General features: G+C 38.0%; 1 pseudogene; it reads right to left on the reverse strand.

Annotated features, from left to right (window-relative positions):
* Nucleotides 1-10,866: 10,866 nt before the first annotated feature.
* LOC148776925 (olfactory receptor 4M1-like) lies at nucleotides 10,867-11,817 on the reverse strand (annotated as a pseudogene).
* Between the last annotated feature and the right edge of the window lie 1,392 nt (nucleotides 11,818-13,209).

Genomic DNA, 13,209 nt, shown 5'->3' on the forward strand with positions numbered 1-13,209 from the left:
TCCCAGTTCTTCTCCCACTAAAACCTGTGAATTCTACGTCTGTGTTACACCATTACTCTCCCACAAATGAAGAAAGCTCCTCTACTCTTCACCTGCATGCGTGCTACTGCTTCAGTCGTTTCTGACTCTTTGTGACCTATGACTGTAGCCCGCCAGGCTCCTCTGTCCACGGGATGCTCCAGGCAAGAATACTGGAGGGGGTTGCCATGCGCTACTCCGGGGAATCTTCCCTGACCCAGGGACTGAAGCCGCGTCTCCTGCACTGCAGGTGGATTCTTTACCCATGAGCCGCTGGGGAGGCCACTTCCACCCTTTATTCTTCTATAAATCATTAAGTGCCAACACCGAGACCTTGACGCCACACTGTTCTGCTTCTGTCCGGTGCTCCTGTTAACTGCTCTCTCCTGCAGCACGCTGTCCTGCCCTGCATTTGTTATGATTCACATGAGGCGTATGAACTTCTTACAATTCTTCAAATTTTTATTTGAATGGGGGGAGGTGGTAAGATGGAAACTGACAGCAAAAAGGAATGGCAGAGTTTTTTAAGGCAAGAAACATTCCATATCTCGTCTGTAATGGTTACAAGTGTCTTTTTTCTTCAAAATTTATTGAACTATTAAACGATACAAAAATTCATGGATTTACTGTATGTAAATTATACCTTAGGGAATGTTTGCCTAAAAAGTTTTTTAAAACCTGCTTACTTAAAATATTTCCTTTTTTTCTTTTAACCCATCATCCTGGTCTTGATAAAAATAATCCTGGTTGTTCTGGAGAAATTGAGATCTGTGGCTTATCTGTACAATTGTCTCTAAATTGGCAGTGTGCTTATCCAGTGTACAGGATAACTTATTGCTATGAAAATTTGAAGGCCCAGTGTAGACCACCTCAAAATGTGCCTCAATAGCATACTGATTATTTTGAATTAAAGTCACTTAAGAAATGGTCAATGCAAGGGAGACACTCTGATCCTTCTTTCTGTCTCCCTGAAAGCAGGAAAAAAATCTCTTCATGTGAAAAGTGCACCACCTGCATCCAGGGGTAAGGGGACGCCCTTGTCCCTAGAGACAGGGATTCAAACGAGAAACTCATAGAAACAAACCTTGTTATTTTTTATTTTTCTACCCCAAGCCGAGACTCCATTTAGATTCTTTACTAATTGACCATATAAAGCCTAAATTTCTTTGTCCTATTTGTTACAAAGTTATTGTTTTTTCATCTAAAAAGTGTTAAAGCACCTACTTTGGCCAGTTGTTTAAAGCTCATTTCTATGAGACCTTTATGCTTGTGATTAAATTGCCTTGAGTAAATTTTATTATTAGTCCAGCCGCAAGAATTCAAGATTGATAGAGCAGAAATTTCCCCATCCTACACAAAAGCAATAACAGTAGAATTTCTATGTATATATGATGATATTCCATTATTTGCAATTTTATGTTTGAAAGTGTCATAATGAAAATGAATATTAAAATGTACAAATAAAATACACATGCTGTTTGCACATGCTAAAAAGTTGTTTATTTTTAGGAAGAAACATTTTCAAAACTTGAAGACTTGAACTGGATGATAACACTGCCCTGTAATATAGAAGTATATCTACTCAAAATGTAAAAATGTCTGATTTTGTGTGTCTAAACCCAGATAGATTAATTAAAAGCAGATGTTTTTGCATATAGCTAAAACCTGGCATTATTAAAGAGGTAGTTTTCATCACACAGACACATAGATACGTGTACAAATGCACGTGTGCACACACACATGCACAAGCACATGAATTGTTTCCTAAGCAAAACTGAAGCACCAACATTTACAAACGGCACAATCCAAATTAACTTTTCCATTCTGTTCTTTCCTTCCTTTCTTTTTTCCTCTCTCACTTCCTCTTTCCCTCCTTTCCTTCATTCCTTCTTTCCTTTTTTCCTAGCATTCATTGGCTTAAATATTTATCACTTTTTTCTGTGTATAAGAAAACCTGCTGCTAGAAAAGTAAGTCAGGACTCTGTCTGTACTTATTCCTAACTTATGTGCACCTTGCACTCTGTTATACAATTGGTTATTTCATACTGTTTCAAACATCAGGACTGTCTTTAGGACATAAGGGAAAACTTTACGTATTAAAGGTTAAGGGTTGCAGATTTTTCCACTGTGCTTGGCTTTCCTGTCATGCACTTATGTTCTTCTATTGACTCCTTAACAGATCGTATTGATTACCATCTAACATCCCTCACTTCTTTCTCTAGTAATATGATATAGAAATTTAAGACCAAGAAAAGTGGTATCTTAATAAAAGTTTTATGTATTCTCAATAAAGTAATTCTAAATATTCAGAGGAACAAGAGTTATATCATTAAGAACAGATAAAAGATTTTACTGTATTATTGAAATCAGATTTCAAATAATAAAAAAAGTTTGTTTCTGCTATAACAGCTCAGCATTGCATTATGAGATAGCAGATGTCCCACCAGAAAAGTTGTAAAATGTTTCCATTTATTCCTTCTTCCTGTTCCTTATAATATGAAGATTGACAAATATATTTACCTCGCTAGCAATCCAACATTGCTCTTACACAGCAAGCTCCACCTCTTAACAGAAGGGACAATAAAATTTTATTTCCACCATTATTAAATTTAATTTCTCTCGAAGACAGACCTCTTAACATTTGAAAATAACAACCAATTTGTGATGCAACAGAGAATGCACTCTGGGAATTCTAAGGCTAACCAAACTATAGAACTCTTCTAAAGGGAATTTTTAGAATGCCAATGAAATCGAAATATTAGAGTAGAGATACCTTAGGTGCAAATACTCAAACATCAGTTAGAGAGACATGGTCTCTCTATTGGAATCTAAAATTAACATTCTATCAGTGACAGAAATGATGGAATGATGAGAATATTTATTAGGTCTGAATGAAAAGAAAGTCAAGGGAGGTTTATATTTTATACTGTAATTCAAAAAAGAGAAAAGTAGTGCAACTGACAGGAAATCCAAGGTATATCAAGAAAGAGAATAATGTGGTCAAGTAGAGAGTAACTATGTTAGATTCAACATAACTTCTGGTGACAAAGGGATAAGCAGGGAGAAAATAAATGATGGTCACCAAGCCTCCTTTGAATCATCATTCTACAGAAAAAGAACTGCATGTTGTCGGACTAATTAAAGCCTCAGAGATGTCCTCCATACAGAACCTATTTGGTCTTCATATTTGCTGGTTTTCATTGTAAGTTTTGTTCAAGCAATGATGGGGTTTCCTAGGTTGCAGAGTGGCAAAGAATCCTTGCCTATGCAGAAGACACGGGTTCAATTCCTGGGTCGGGAAGATGCCCTGGAGGAGTAATGGCAACCCACTCCAGTATTCTTGCCTGGAAAAAGACAGAGGAGCCTGGTGGGCTACTGTCCATGGGACCACAGAGTCAGACATAACTGAGTGACTGAGCATGCAAATCAATGATGCAGAGCTATTTATTTTTCTATTTAATATTATTAAGCAGAAGAAAAATAATTAGGAATCATGCAGGAGGCAACATAATTTAAACTTTAGGGTTTTGATTTTGTTTTAAAGAGACAGATTTTCTATTTAAAAAATTAAAATACTAACTTCATATTTAAAAAATAAAAACAATACATAATCAAACATATTTCATTCTAATTTATAACCAGTTCATAAAAAGCGAGGTAGGAGGAATGACAAATGGGGAAAGTAAAGTAATAAAGAGATACACAAAGCTATGAAGATAAAAATAACACATAAAGAGTAAGGGGAAATTAAGGAATAGCAATACATGCAAATACAGCCATGAAATTAAAAGACGCTTACTCCTTGGAAGGAAAGTTATGACCAACTTAGATAGCATATTAAAAAGCAGAGACATTACTTTGCCAACAAAGGTCTGGCTAGTCAAGGCTATGATTTTTCCAGTGGTCATGTATGGATGTGAGAGTTGGACTGTGAAGAAAGCTGATCGCTGAAGAATTGATGCTTTTGAATTGTGCTGTTGGAGAAGAATCTTGAGAGTCCCTTGGACTGCAAGGAGATCCAACCAGTCCGTCCTAAGGGAGATCAGTCCTGGGTGTTCATCAGGACTGATGTTGAAGCTGAAACTCCAATACTTTGGCCACCTGATGTGAAGAGCTGACTCATTGGGAAAGACCCTGATACTGGGAAAGATTGAGGGCAGGAGGAGAAGGGGACGACAGAGGATGAGATGGCTGGATGGCATCACCAACTCGATGGACATGGGTTTGGGTGGACTCCAGGAGTTGGTGATGGACAGGGAGGCCTGGCTTGTTGTGTTTCATGGGGTCGCAAAGAGTTGGACATGACTGAGCCATTGAACTGACTGAACTGAGTACATGCAAAGACTGTATTAGGAAAACAAGAAATGAATATGAAAGGATACAGAGGCACAAAAATGTATATTCTGAAAATCACATATTAAAGTAGACAACAGATAAAAGAAAGTTATCTTTAAAAAAAAAATAAAGTTGCAGAAAAACACGTAGGAAGAAAAATTCACATTTTCGGGTTCATTACAATCTTTATTGCCACCAAAGACTTTTTTAAATATTATTTTTTCAAAACTATAGACATAATCAGGAACCTTGCTTCCTAATGTTTGCCACAATATTTAAAATAAAATTAAGTTGATGATGTAACTAGTCCTCAGAACAGAGGCTTCATATTATTGCTGGTAAAAATTGATAATTTTAGACAATCTTAGATATTAAAGTCATGACCCATGCTGTATTTTAATGTTCAGTTCAGAAACAGTCGTATCCAGCTCTTTGTGACCCCATGAATCACAGCACGCCAGGCATCCCTGTCCAACACCAACTCCCGGAGTTCACCCAAACTCATGTCCATCAAGTCGGTGATGCCATCCAGGCATCTCATTCTCTGTCGTCCCCTTCTCCTCCCGCCCCCAATCCCTCCCAGCATCAGAGTCTTTTCCAGTGAGTCAACTCGTCGCATGAGGTGGCCAAAGTATTGGAGTTTCAGCTTTAGCATCAGTCCTTCCAGTGAACACCCAGGACTGATCTCCTTTAGAATGGACTGGTTGGATCTCCTTGCAGTCCAAGGGACTCTCAAGCGTCTTCTCCAACACCACAGTTCAAAAGCATCAATTCTTCGGCGATCAGCTTTCTTCACAGTCCAACTCTCACATCCATACATGACCACTGGAAAAACCATAGCCTTGACTAGCCAGACCTTTGTTGGCAATGCAATGTCTCTGCTTTTTATATGCTATCTAGGTTGGTCATAGCTTTTCTTCCAAGGAGCAAGCATCTTTGAATTTCATGGCTGCAGTGATACTGGAGCCAAGAAAATAAAGTCTCTCACTGTTTGCTCTGTTTCCCCATCTCTTTGCCATGAAGTGATGGGACCAGATGATCTAACTTTTCTGAATATTGAGTTTTAAGCCAACTTTTTCAGTCTCCTCTTTCACTTTCATTAAGAGGCTCTTTAGTTCCTCTTCGTTTTCTGCCATAAAGGTAGTGTCATCTGTGTATCTGAGGTTATTGATATTTCTCCTGGAAATCATGATTCCAGCTTGTGCTTCCTCCAGCCTGGCATTTCACATGATGTACTCTTCATATAAGTTAAATAAGCAGGGTGACAATATACAGCCTTGACGTACTCCTTTCCCAATTTGGAACCAACCTGTTGTTCCATGTCCAGTTCTTGTTGCTTCTTGACCTGCTGTACAGGAGGCAGATCAGGTGGTCTGCTAATCTCATCTCTTTCAGAATTTTCCACAGTTTGTTGTGATCCACACAGTCAAAGGTTTTGGCATAGTCAATAAAGGAGAAACAGATGTTTTTCTGAAACTCTCTTGCTTTTTCGATGATCCAGCGGATGTTGGCAATTTAGTCTCTGGTTCCTCTGCCTTTTCTAAAACCAGCTTGAATTGGAAGTTCATGGTTCACACACTGTTGAAGCCTGACTTGAGGAATTTTGAGCATTACTTTGCTGGTGTGTGAGATGAGTACAATTGTGTGATAGTTTGAACATTCTTTGCCATTGCCTTTCTTTGGAATTAGAATGAAAACTGACCTCTTCCAGCCCTGTGGCCAGTGCTGAGTTTTCCAAATTTGCTGGCATATTGAGTACAGCACTTTCATAGCATCATCTTTTAGAATTTGAAATAGCTCCACTGGAATTCCATCACCTCCACTAGCTTCGTTCGTAGTGATGCTTTCTAAGGCCCACTTGACTTTGCATTCCAGGATGTTTGGCTCTAGGTGAGTGATCACACCATTGTGGTTATCTGGGTCATGAAGATGTTTTCTGTATAGTTCTTTGTATTCTTGCCACCTCTTTTTAATATCTTCTGCTTCTGTTAGGTCCATACCACTTCTGTCCTTTATTGTGCTCATCTTTGCATGAAATGTTAATAAATAATACATTCATACATTTTAAAGTTAATTATTTAAAAATAATCTGTAGTGAGGCAATCTCCTTCCCATCTTAATTCTCCTGTGTCCATTTCTCCTCGCATCTCACAGCAGAAAATTAATATTAACTCCTGTTGTGTCCTACAAAAATTGCATGCATTTACAAGAAAGTATGAAAATAAGTTCTTGATTATATTTCTTTAGATATAATTTATAAGCATGGAAAAGCACAGGTAAGTGCTGGACTTGAATATTTGTGTCAGGTGTTAGCACTCAGGGAACCACTTTCCAAACAGGATGTAGACTGTCTCCTTCATTCATTCCAGAAAACCTTTCTGTGATATTTGTCATTCTCCTCTGCAAATACTACCATGGTTAGCAACCACTTTCTAATCTCTAACATCATAGACTAGTTTTGCTTTACCTTAGGTTTTATCAAAATGGAATCACATGACATGTATTCTTTTTTATCTGACTTTTAACTCAGCATTAAGATTTTAATGTTCATGCACGTTGCATTATCTGCAGCTGTTCCTTTTAATTCAGAGAAGGCAATGGGGTTCCTTTTAATTACCAAATAATGTTCCATTGTGTGTATAGAATCCAAAGGTTTTATTACTTTTCTTCATTTATGGGGGCTTCCATGAACATTCTAATGTAAATCATTTTGTCCACAAGTTTCCATTTCTCTTGGATAACCACTGACGAGTAGGATCTCCGGATCCAAAGGTAGATGTAAACTAGCAACATATGAGAGAGTTCAAGTTCTTTCATCAGTTGACCAACGTTTGTTGTAGTGTGTTAATTGTGCCTTTTTATTTTTTGTATTTCTGATGCTTGGACATCTTGGGCCCTGCCAACCCCAGAGAGTCTGAGCCTCCCAGAGTTTTGTTCCTACAGATAATTAATGACTCACCTGCAAAGCCACCTTTCATATGCAAATCAACCAATTTCGAAATCAGTATTTCAATTGCTTCCTTTGTCAGGCTTTCACAGTTCTGATCCACTGGGCAATCTAGTCACTTATGTGAAAGTGTCTGGTATCTAGGATGTTATATACACCTGGGGGCACTTGATAAACTACATTTTTGTTGCCTTTTGAGTTTTACTGAGGCAAATTTATGCCTGTTCTGCGGAGTGGTGAGAGTGTGCTCTGTCTGAACAGGTGGTCACATGTCTTGGGCCATTTCCCAGATGACTAATGATGTGCATCTTCCCAGGAACATAACGATCATTTGTATATTTCTTTTCTGAAGTGTCTGTTCCAATCTTTTGGGGGTGAGGGGCTGTGCTTAGCGGCTTGCAGGCGTTAGGGTCCAGAGTCGCCTTTCCCTCAAAGGAACAGAGGACACTCACGAAAATGCAAGACACACAGTGAGGTTTATTTCCAGCTAGCTGGGGTCCAAGTGTCTGCCCGAAGCAGCGGGTTTCAACAAGGACCCCGAGCACTCAGAGCCAAGGGGTTATATAGCATTTTCAAATCATGATATTTCTAAATTACCTAACTCACAGGAATTTTTCACACACACACACACAGCTGTGCATATCTCTAACCTGGTGTCTTAATGAGATAAACTTATCAGACCTGTTTACCTAATTTTCAGTGTCGCAGCCACCCACATTCTTGGTACTTAAGATTAACTTGTCTCCCAGGTTTTATCTAGTTCTTCTTCCCTCAAGTCACATACTCAGTAAAAATGGTTTTTCCGGCCTCTAAGATGGCCGTTCTTATGCTAACCCATTCTTACACAGGATCTTAGTGCCCCAACCAGGGATCCAACCAGGGCCCCCTTCAGTAAGAGTCCTAACCACTGGACTACCAGGAAAATCTCCATTTAAATGGGATTAGGAAATTTCAAATTTCCCTCCTAATGCATAATTTGCTTATTAATTTCATAATGGTATATTTTGATGAACAGTAATTTTTTATTTCTTAAGGTTTAATTTATCAGTTTTATGATTACAGCTTCTTTTGTGCTATTTAAGAAATCATTGCTCATCCCAAATATGAAAAAAAAAAAAAAACACTCTTCTATGTTTTCTCCAAGGAGCTTTATAGTTATAACTGCTACATTTAGATCTATGATCCAACTCCAAATTAGTTTTGTGTGTGCAGTGAGCTTGATGTCCAAGTTCATTGCTTTCCATACACATATTCAGTTGCTCTAGTGTTATTTGTTTAAGACTTTCCTTTCTTGGTGAATTGTATATGTATCTTTGACAAAAATGAATTTACAATTTGTGTGAGTCTGCTTCTGCCTACTCTGTTTTGGGCCATCAGTCTGTCTTCACATCAATACCGTACTCTCTTGGTTAGTATAGCTTTTTAATGAGCCAATCATGTTTATGTAATGAAGCCTCCATAAAATCCCAGAAGGATAGATCTTTGGTACTTTTCGGAGAATTTCCATATCCCAGAAACTATAATCTTTAAACCATTAAAGAGCATTAATGTGTCCACATGTTCCTGTGCCAGGCTCCAAGCTCCTTTGTTCAGAACTTTACCCCATATGTCTCTTCATCTGGCTGTTGATGCATATCCTTTGATATCCTTTGTAACAAGTTGCTAATGGTGAGTAAATAGGTTTCCCCAAGTTCTGTGTGCTGTTCTAATAAATTGAACCCGGGGAAGGGATTATGGGAATCTCTGATTTATAGCCAGTCAGGCAGAAGCACAGATGACAACCTGGGCTTGCACCTGGCATCTCAAGTGGAGGTTGTCCGTGTGGAACTGAGCAGTTTACCTGTGGAATCAGATTCTGTTTCCAAGGAGACAGTTTCCAGATTTGAGCTGAATTCTTGGACACCCTCCTGCAGTCCAGGAATTGCTTATTAGTGTGCAAAAGCTTCCACACAAATGTGGGGAACCCCACTGTGACATCATAGGGAAAGCTTCCCAAAGCAAAGAATAGACGGTCAGTACCATTATTCCTTCCTATGTGCCTGAGGTGCACTGGATCTGGAACAGATTACCTCCTCAATTAATAAATAGAATCCAAATAAAGAATAACCCTGGGATTATTTTAATCATTTATTTACACATATTCATTCCTGATACTGACAAGAACCTATTTCCCTCAAAATCTAATCATAGTATGTTATCAAAAACATATGACTAAAGCTCAAAGCTCCCAAAATGCTCTTGCCCTTGGAAGAAATGATCCTCTAGTTTTGAAATGGAAAAGTTCATTTAAATTTTTAAAAATTGCATGAACTCAAACATTACAATCTTTTATATTCTGAAGGATGGTCAGTAATTGCGTTCTGAGTATAGGGAATTAATTGATCACTAACAAATAATTCACTAAAGAATTCTCACTAGAGAGTTAAAAAAATATGGAAATTATAAGGCTCTTCCATTTATATTTTAAAGAAACATAAAATTTGATTTAATAAGAAAGAACTCTTAATTATAGTGCTAACAAAAACAACACACCACTAATTTAACTTTAACATAAATTGCAGAATAAGCAAATACAGAAGACATAAAGACTGACAAAAGAGGTGATCTTTAAAACAATCACTCAGCTGGTTGTCTATCAATCTCAATCAGCCTAGAAACCCTTTCCTCCAAGTCTGTTTTCACACTTGAGGGTGTAAGGAGAGACTGACTTTAAAAACTACTATCTGACTAGCAACTTCCACTGAGAGGAGTGTGTCACACAGTAACCAAACTACACTCAGCTATGAATTTATAAAATTGGTTTCCAAAGTGTGACAAAATTTGACTTCTGTCACCAATACTGTTGAGTGGTTACCACCTGGCATGAGCTGAAATGGCTTATATGAATAAACACTCACTTTCCATTCTGTAAAGAGGAAGAAGATAAAGGAGTAAATAATTTATTTTTTCAGTACCAGGAAGATGGTTTACCAAACATCATCCCACTGGACTAAGACTGAAACATGACAATAATATTTAATTAGATCACTTGGAGAAGAAATTGGCAACCCACTCGAGTATTCTTGCTTGGTAAATCCCATGGACAGAGGAGCTTGGCAGGATACAGTCCCCTGGGGTCACAAAAGAGTGGGACACAACTTAGCAACTAAACAAAAACATAGTCTCTTGAAACTACTCCTATTCATATACTAGCCATTTACTTCTTTATATTCATAGTGGACACATCTTCCAGGTCTTATTAGTTTTATTATTTCTCAACATACAGTCTCCTCATAGCCAAATCCTCTCCAGAAAAGCCACTCAATAAGCAATTAGTGAAAATGTGTGTTTTAGCAGATCATTATTATATCTTAAATTTTGAGGGTGATCTGCCAGAAATTTCAGGGAGAGTGTGAGTAAATTTATTTCCATCCTAATTTCTTTGTTTTTTCACCAATTAGAGGGAAACCTAGTGGGATTTAAGACCTCAGACAAAAGGAGGTCGTGAAAGAACCAATACTACTGCAAATACTTCCTTCTTTAGGACAAAAACCTTCAGAAGGACTATAGAAAATGCCATTAATCTTTCACTTCTCTTTACATAAAATGTATCGGCTGACCAGCTTCCTCATGGCCATTTTTACTTCCTTGTTTCACAGTGTGTAGATGATGGGATTAAGTAAAGGGAATATCACAGTATGGAACACAGATTCCACTTTATCCAGGGGGAAAGAGTCAAATGGGCGAGCATAAATGTAGATGGATGGCCCAAACATTAGTACCACAATGGTGATGTGGGAGTAGCAGGTGGACACAGCCCGACTAGTACTCTCACCTGAACCCGAGTGCTTCTTGAGCATCACCAGGAGGAAGGCATAGGACATGAGAAGAGCAATGAAACACACCACAGAGATCAGACCACTGCTAAAGATCATCACTAACTCCTCTGGGAAGGTGTTGGCACAGGCAATCCGGACAACCTGTGTAATGTCACAGAAGTAACTGTCCAACTCATTAGGCCCACAGAAGGGAAGTCGAACAATGAGAGCCACCTGTATTGTAGAGTGAATGAAGCCCCCCATCCAGGAGACAGCCACCAAGATACAGCAGAGACGTCGATTCATGATGGTAGCATAGTGGAGGGGGCGGCAGATAGCAGCATAGCGGTCAAAGGCCATCACCGTGAGCAGGAACATCTCTGAGGCCCCAACAAAGTGCAAGAAGAAGAGCTGAGCAATGCACCCACCAAAGGAAATGACCTTCCTTTCCACAAAGAAATCTACAAGCATTTTAGGGGCTGTGATGGAAGAGTACCAAATGTCAAGGAAGGCCAGATTAGCCAACAGAAAATACATGGGTGAAGTCAGATGTGGGTCAGGCCTGATGGTGCAAATAATAAGAATATTTACTGGAATAATGAACAAGTAGAAGGACAGAAATATAACAAATAGAACTAGTTGCACCTCCCGAGCATGGGAGAGGCCAGTGAGAACAAATTCTGTCACCCTGGTGTAATTTGCAGTTTCCATTTCTTCACTTTTTTTTCATGATATGGCTATGAAAAATAAAAAAATTGTTATTACTCCAAATAGCATTCAACACTTTAAAAATCATCAAATCTGGTCTGCCATTAAGAGATTGTACTAGCATAAGTTTGGTTGCCTGATTTTATATTGTATAAACCAAGATAAGGAAAGAGTAAGTGATGAACTGAAAATTAGAAACATTGGAACTATATGAAATATGTCATATATCTGACACCAAAATCTCAACTTCTTAGTGTTATTTCTATTTTTTATGAAACTCAGAAATGCACTAATCCTTCCCCTAAACATCTACTTTAGTAAGCAATATGTGCAACTTCTTCCAAGTTTAGCCAAATTTTAGACTGGTAATAAAAGATGCAACCTGTTCTTTCTAGATTTTTGTGGTTGTTGTTGCTGTTAATGATGATGTGAAATCTGATCGATTTGAAACTTGGGCCTGTAGTCTAATATTGGGTGTGCTGATCTGATGATATTTTAGTTATAAACCAAAGAGATGGTAGGGCTTCAAGTTTAGTGAATGGATATCTTTTCCCTTTAACCAAAACTTAGAGAACTTAACCCTTGATTATATGTAAACAATCACAAAACACAACAATGCAGGGTCTTATATGAAAATTCTTTATGCAGATTACTCCACTGGCCATGCATTTTACCCCCTGTTTCAGGTAAGAAGGAAGAAGATGTAGTAATTAAGAAATGGATATGCTTGCCAACCAAGCCAACCCATTCTGTCATTTCAAGGTGGCAGTGGGAAAAAGATTATTGATAAAATTTTTCTTAAGGCCTAATGTTGAACCTATTTCTATTAGATCTAACAAGATCACCGAATAAAACTAAGACAATCATTTACTTTACTAAATATACTTCCTCTTTTAAGTAATGTAAAAACTGCGACACCAAAGTAACAATTTCTTGTGAACAAAAGCCAATGCTAAAGAGTTGCTTCTATTCTACTGATATGCTGTTTTATAGTATTGCCTTTTCTCAGGAAGTACATGTTTACAAAAGTTAGGGTTCTAGAAAACCAAATAGATACCACAGTGTCTGTGCACTAAAGCTTGTGTATAATATTAACCAAAGAAATTCAAAGTTTCCACCATGGAACCTACAGCCTCAACTCGTGCATAATTTTAACAAACACAGACTTCCAAATGTGTTATAGAAACATTTTATTATGATGAAGGGATGGTTCATTACAAGTGAACACCTCTCCCCCCACATTCTCTCAAAAAACAGTATTTGCAAGGAATTTGACACAAGAGGCAGAAAAACAAAAACACCAAGGAAGGTCAGTGGAATTATTTAGTATTTAGCAAAGGGGAAATATTCTGACATTCATGAATGGCCCAGTATGGGTCCTCAGTGAGTTAATTAATCATGTTA

Source organism: Moschus berezovskii, chromosome 9 (genome assembly GCF_049115385.1).
Source record: "Moschus berezovskii isolate FMDL1 chromosome 9, NW_MosBer_1.0, whole genome shotgun sequence".
NCBI lineage: Eukaryota > Metazoa > Chordata > Mammalia > Artiodactyla > Moschidae > Moschus > Moschus berezovskii.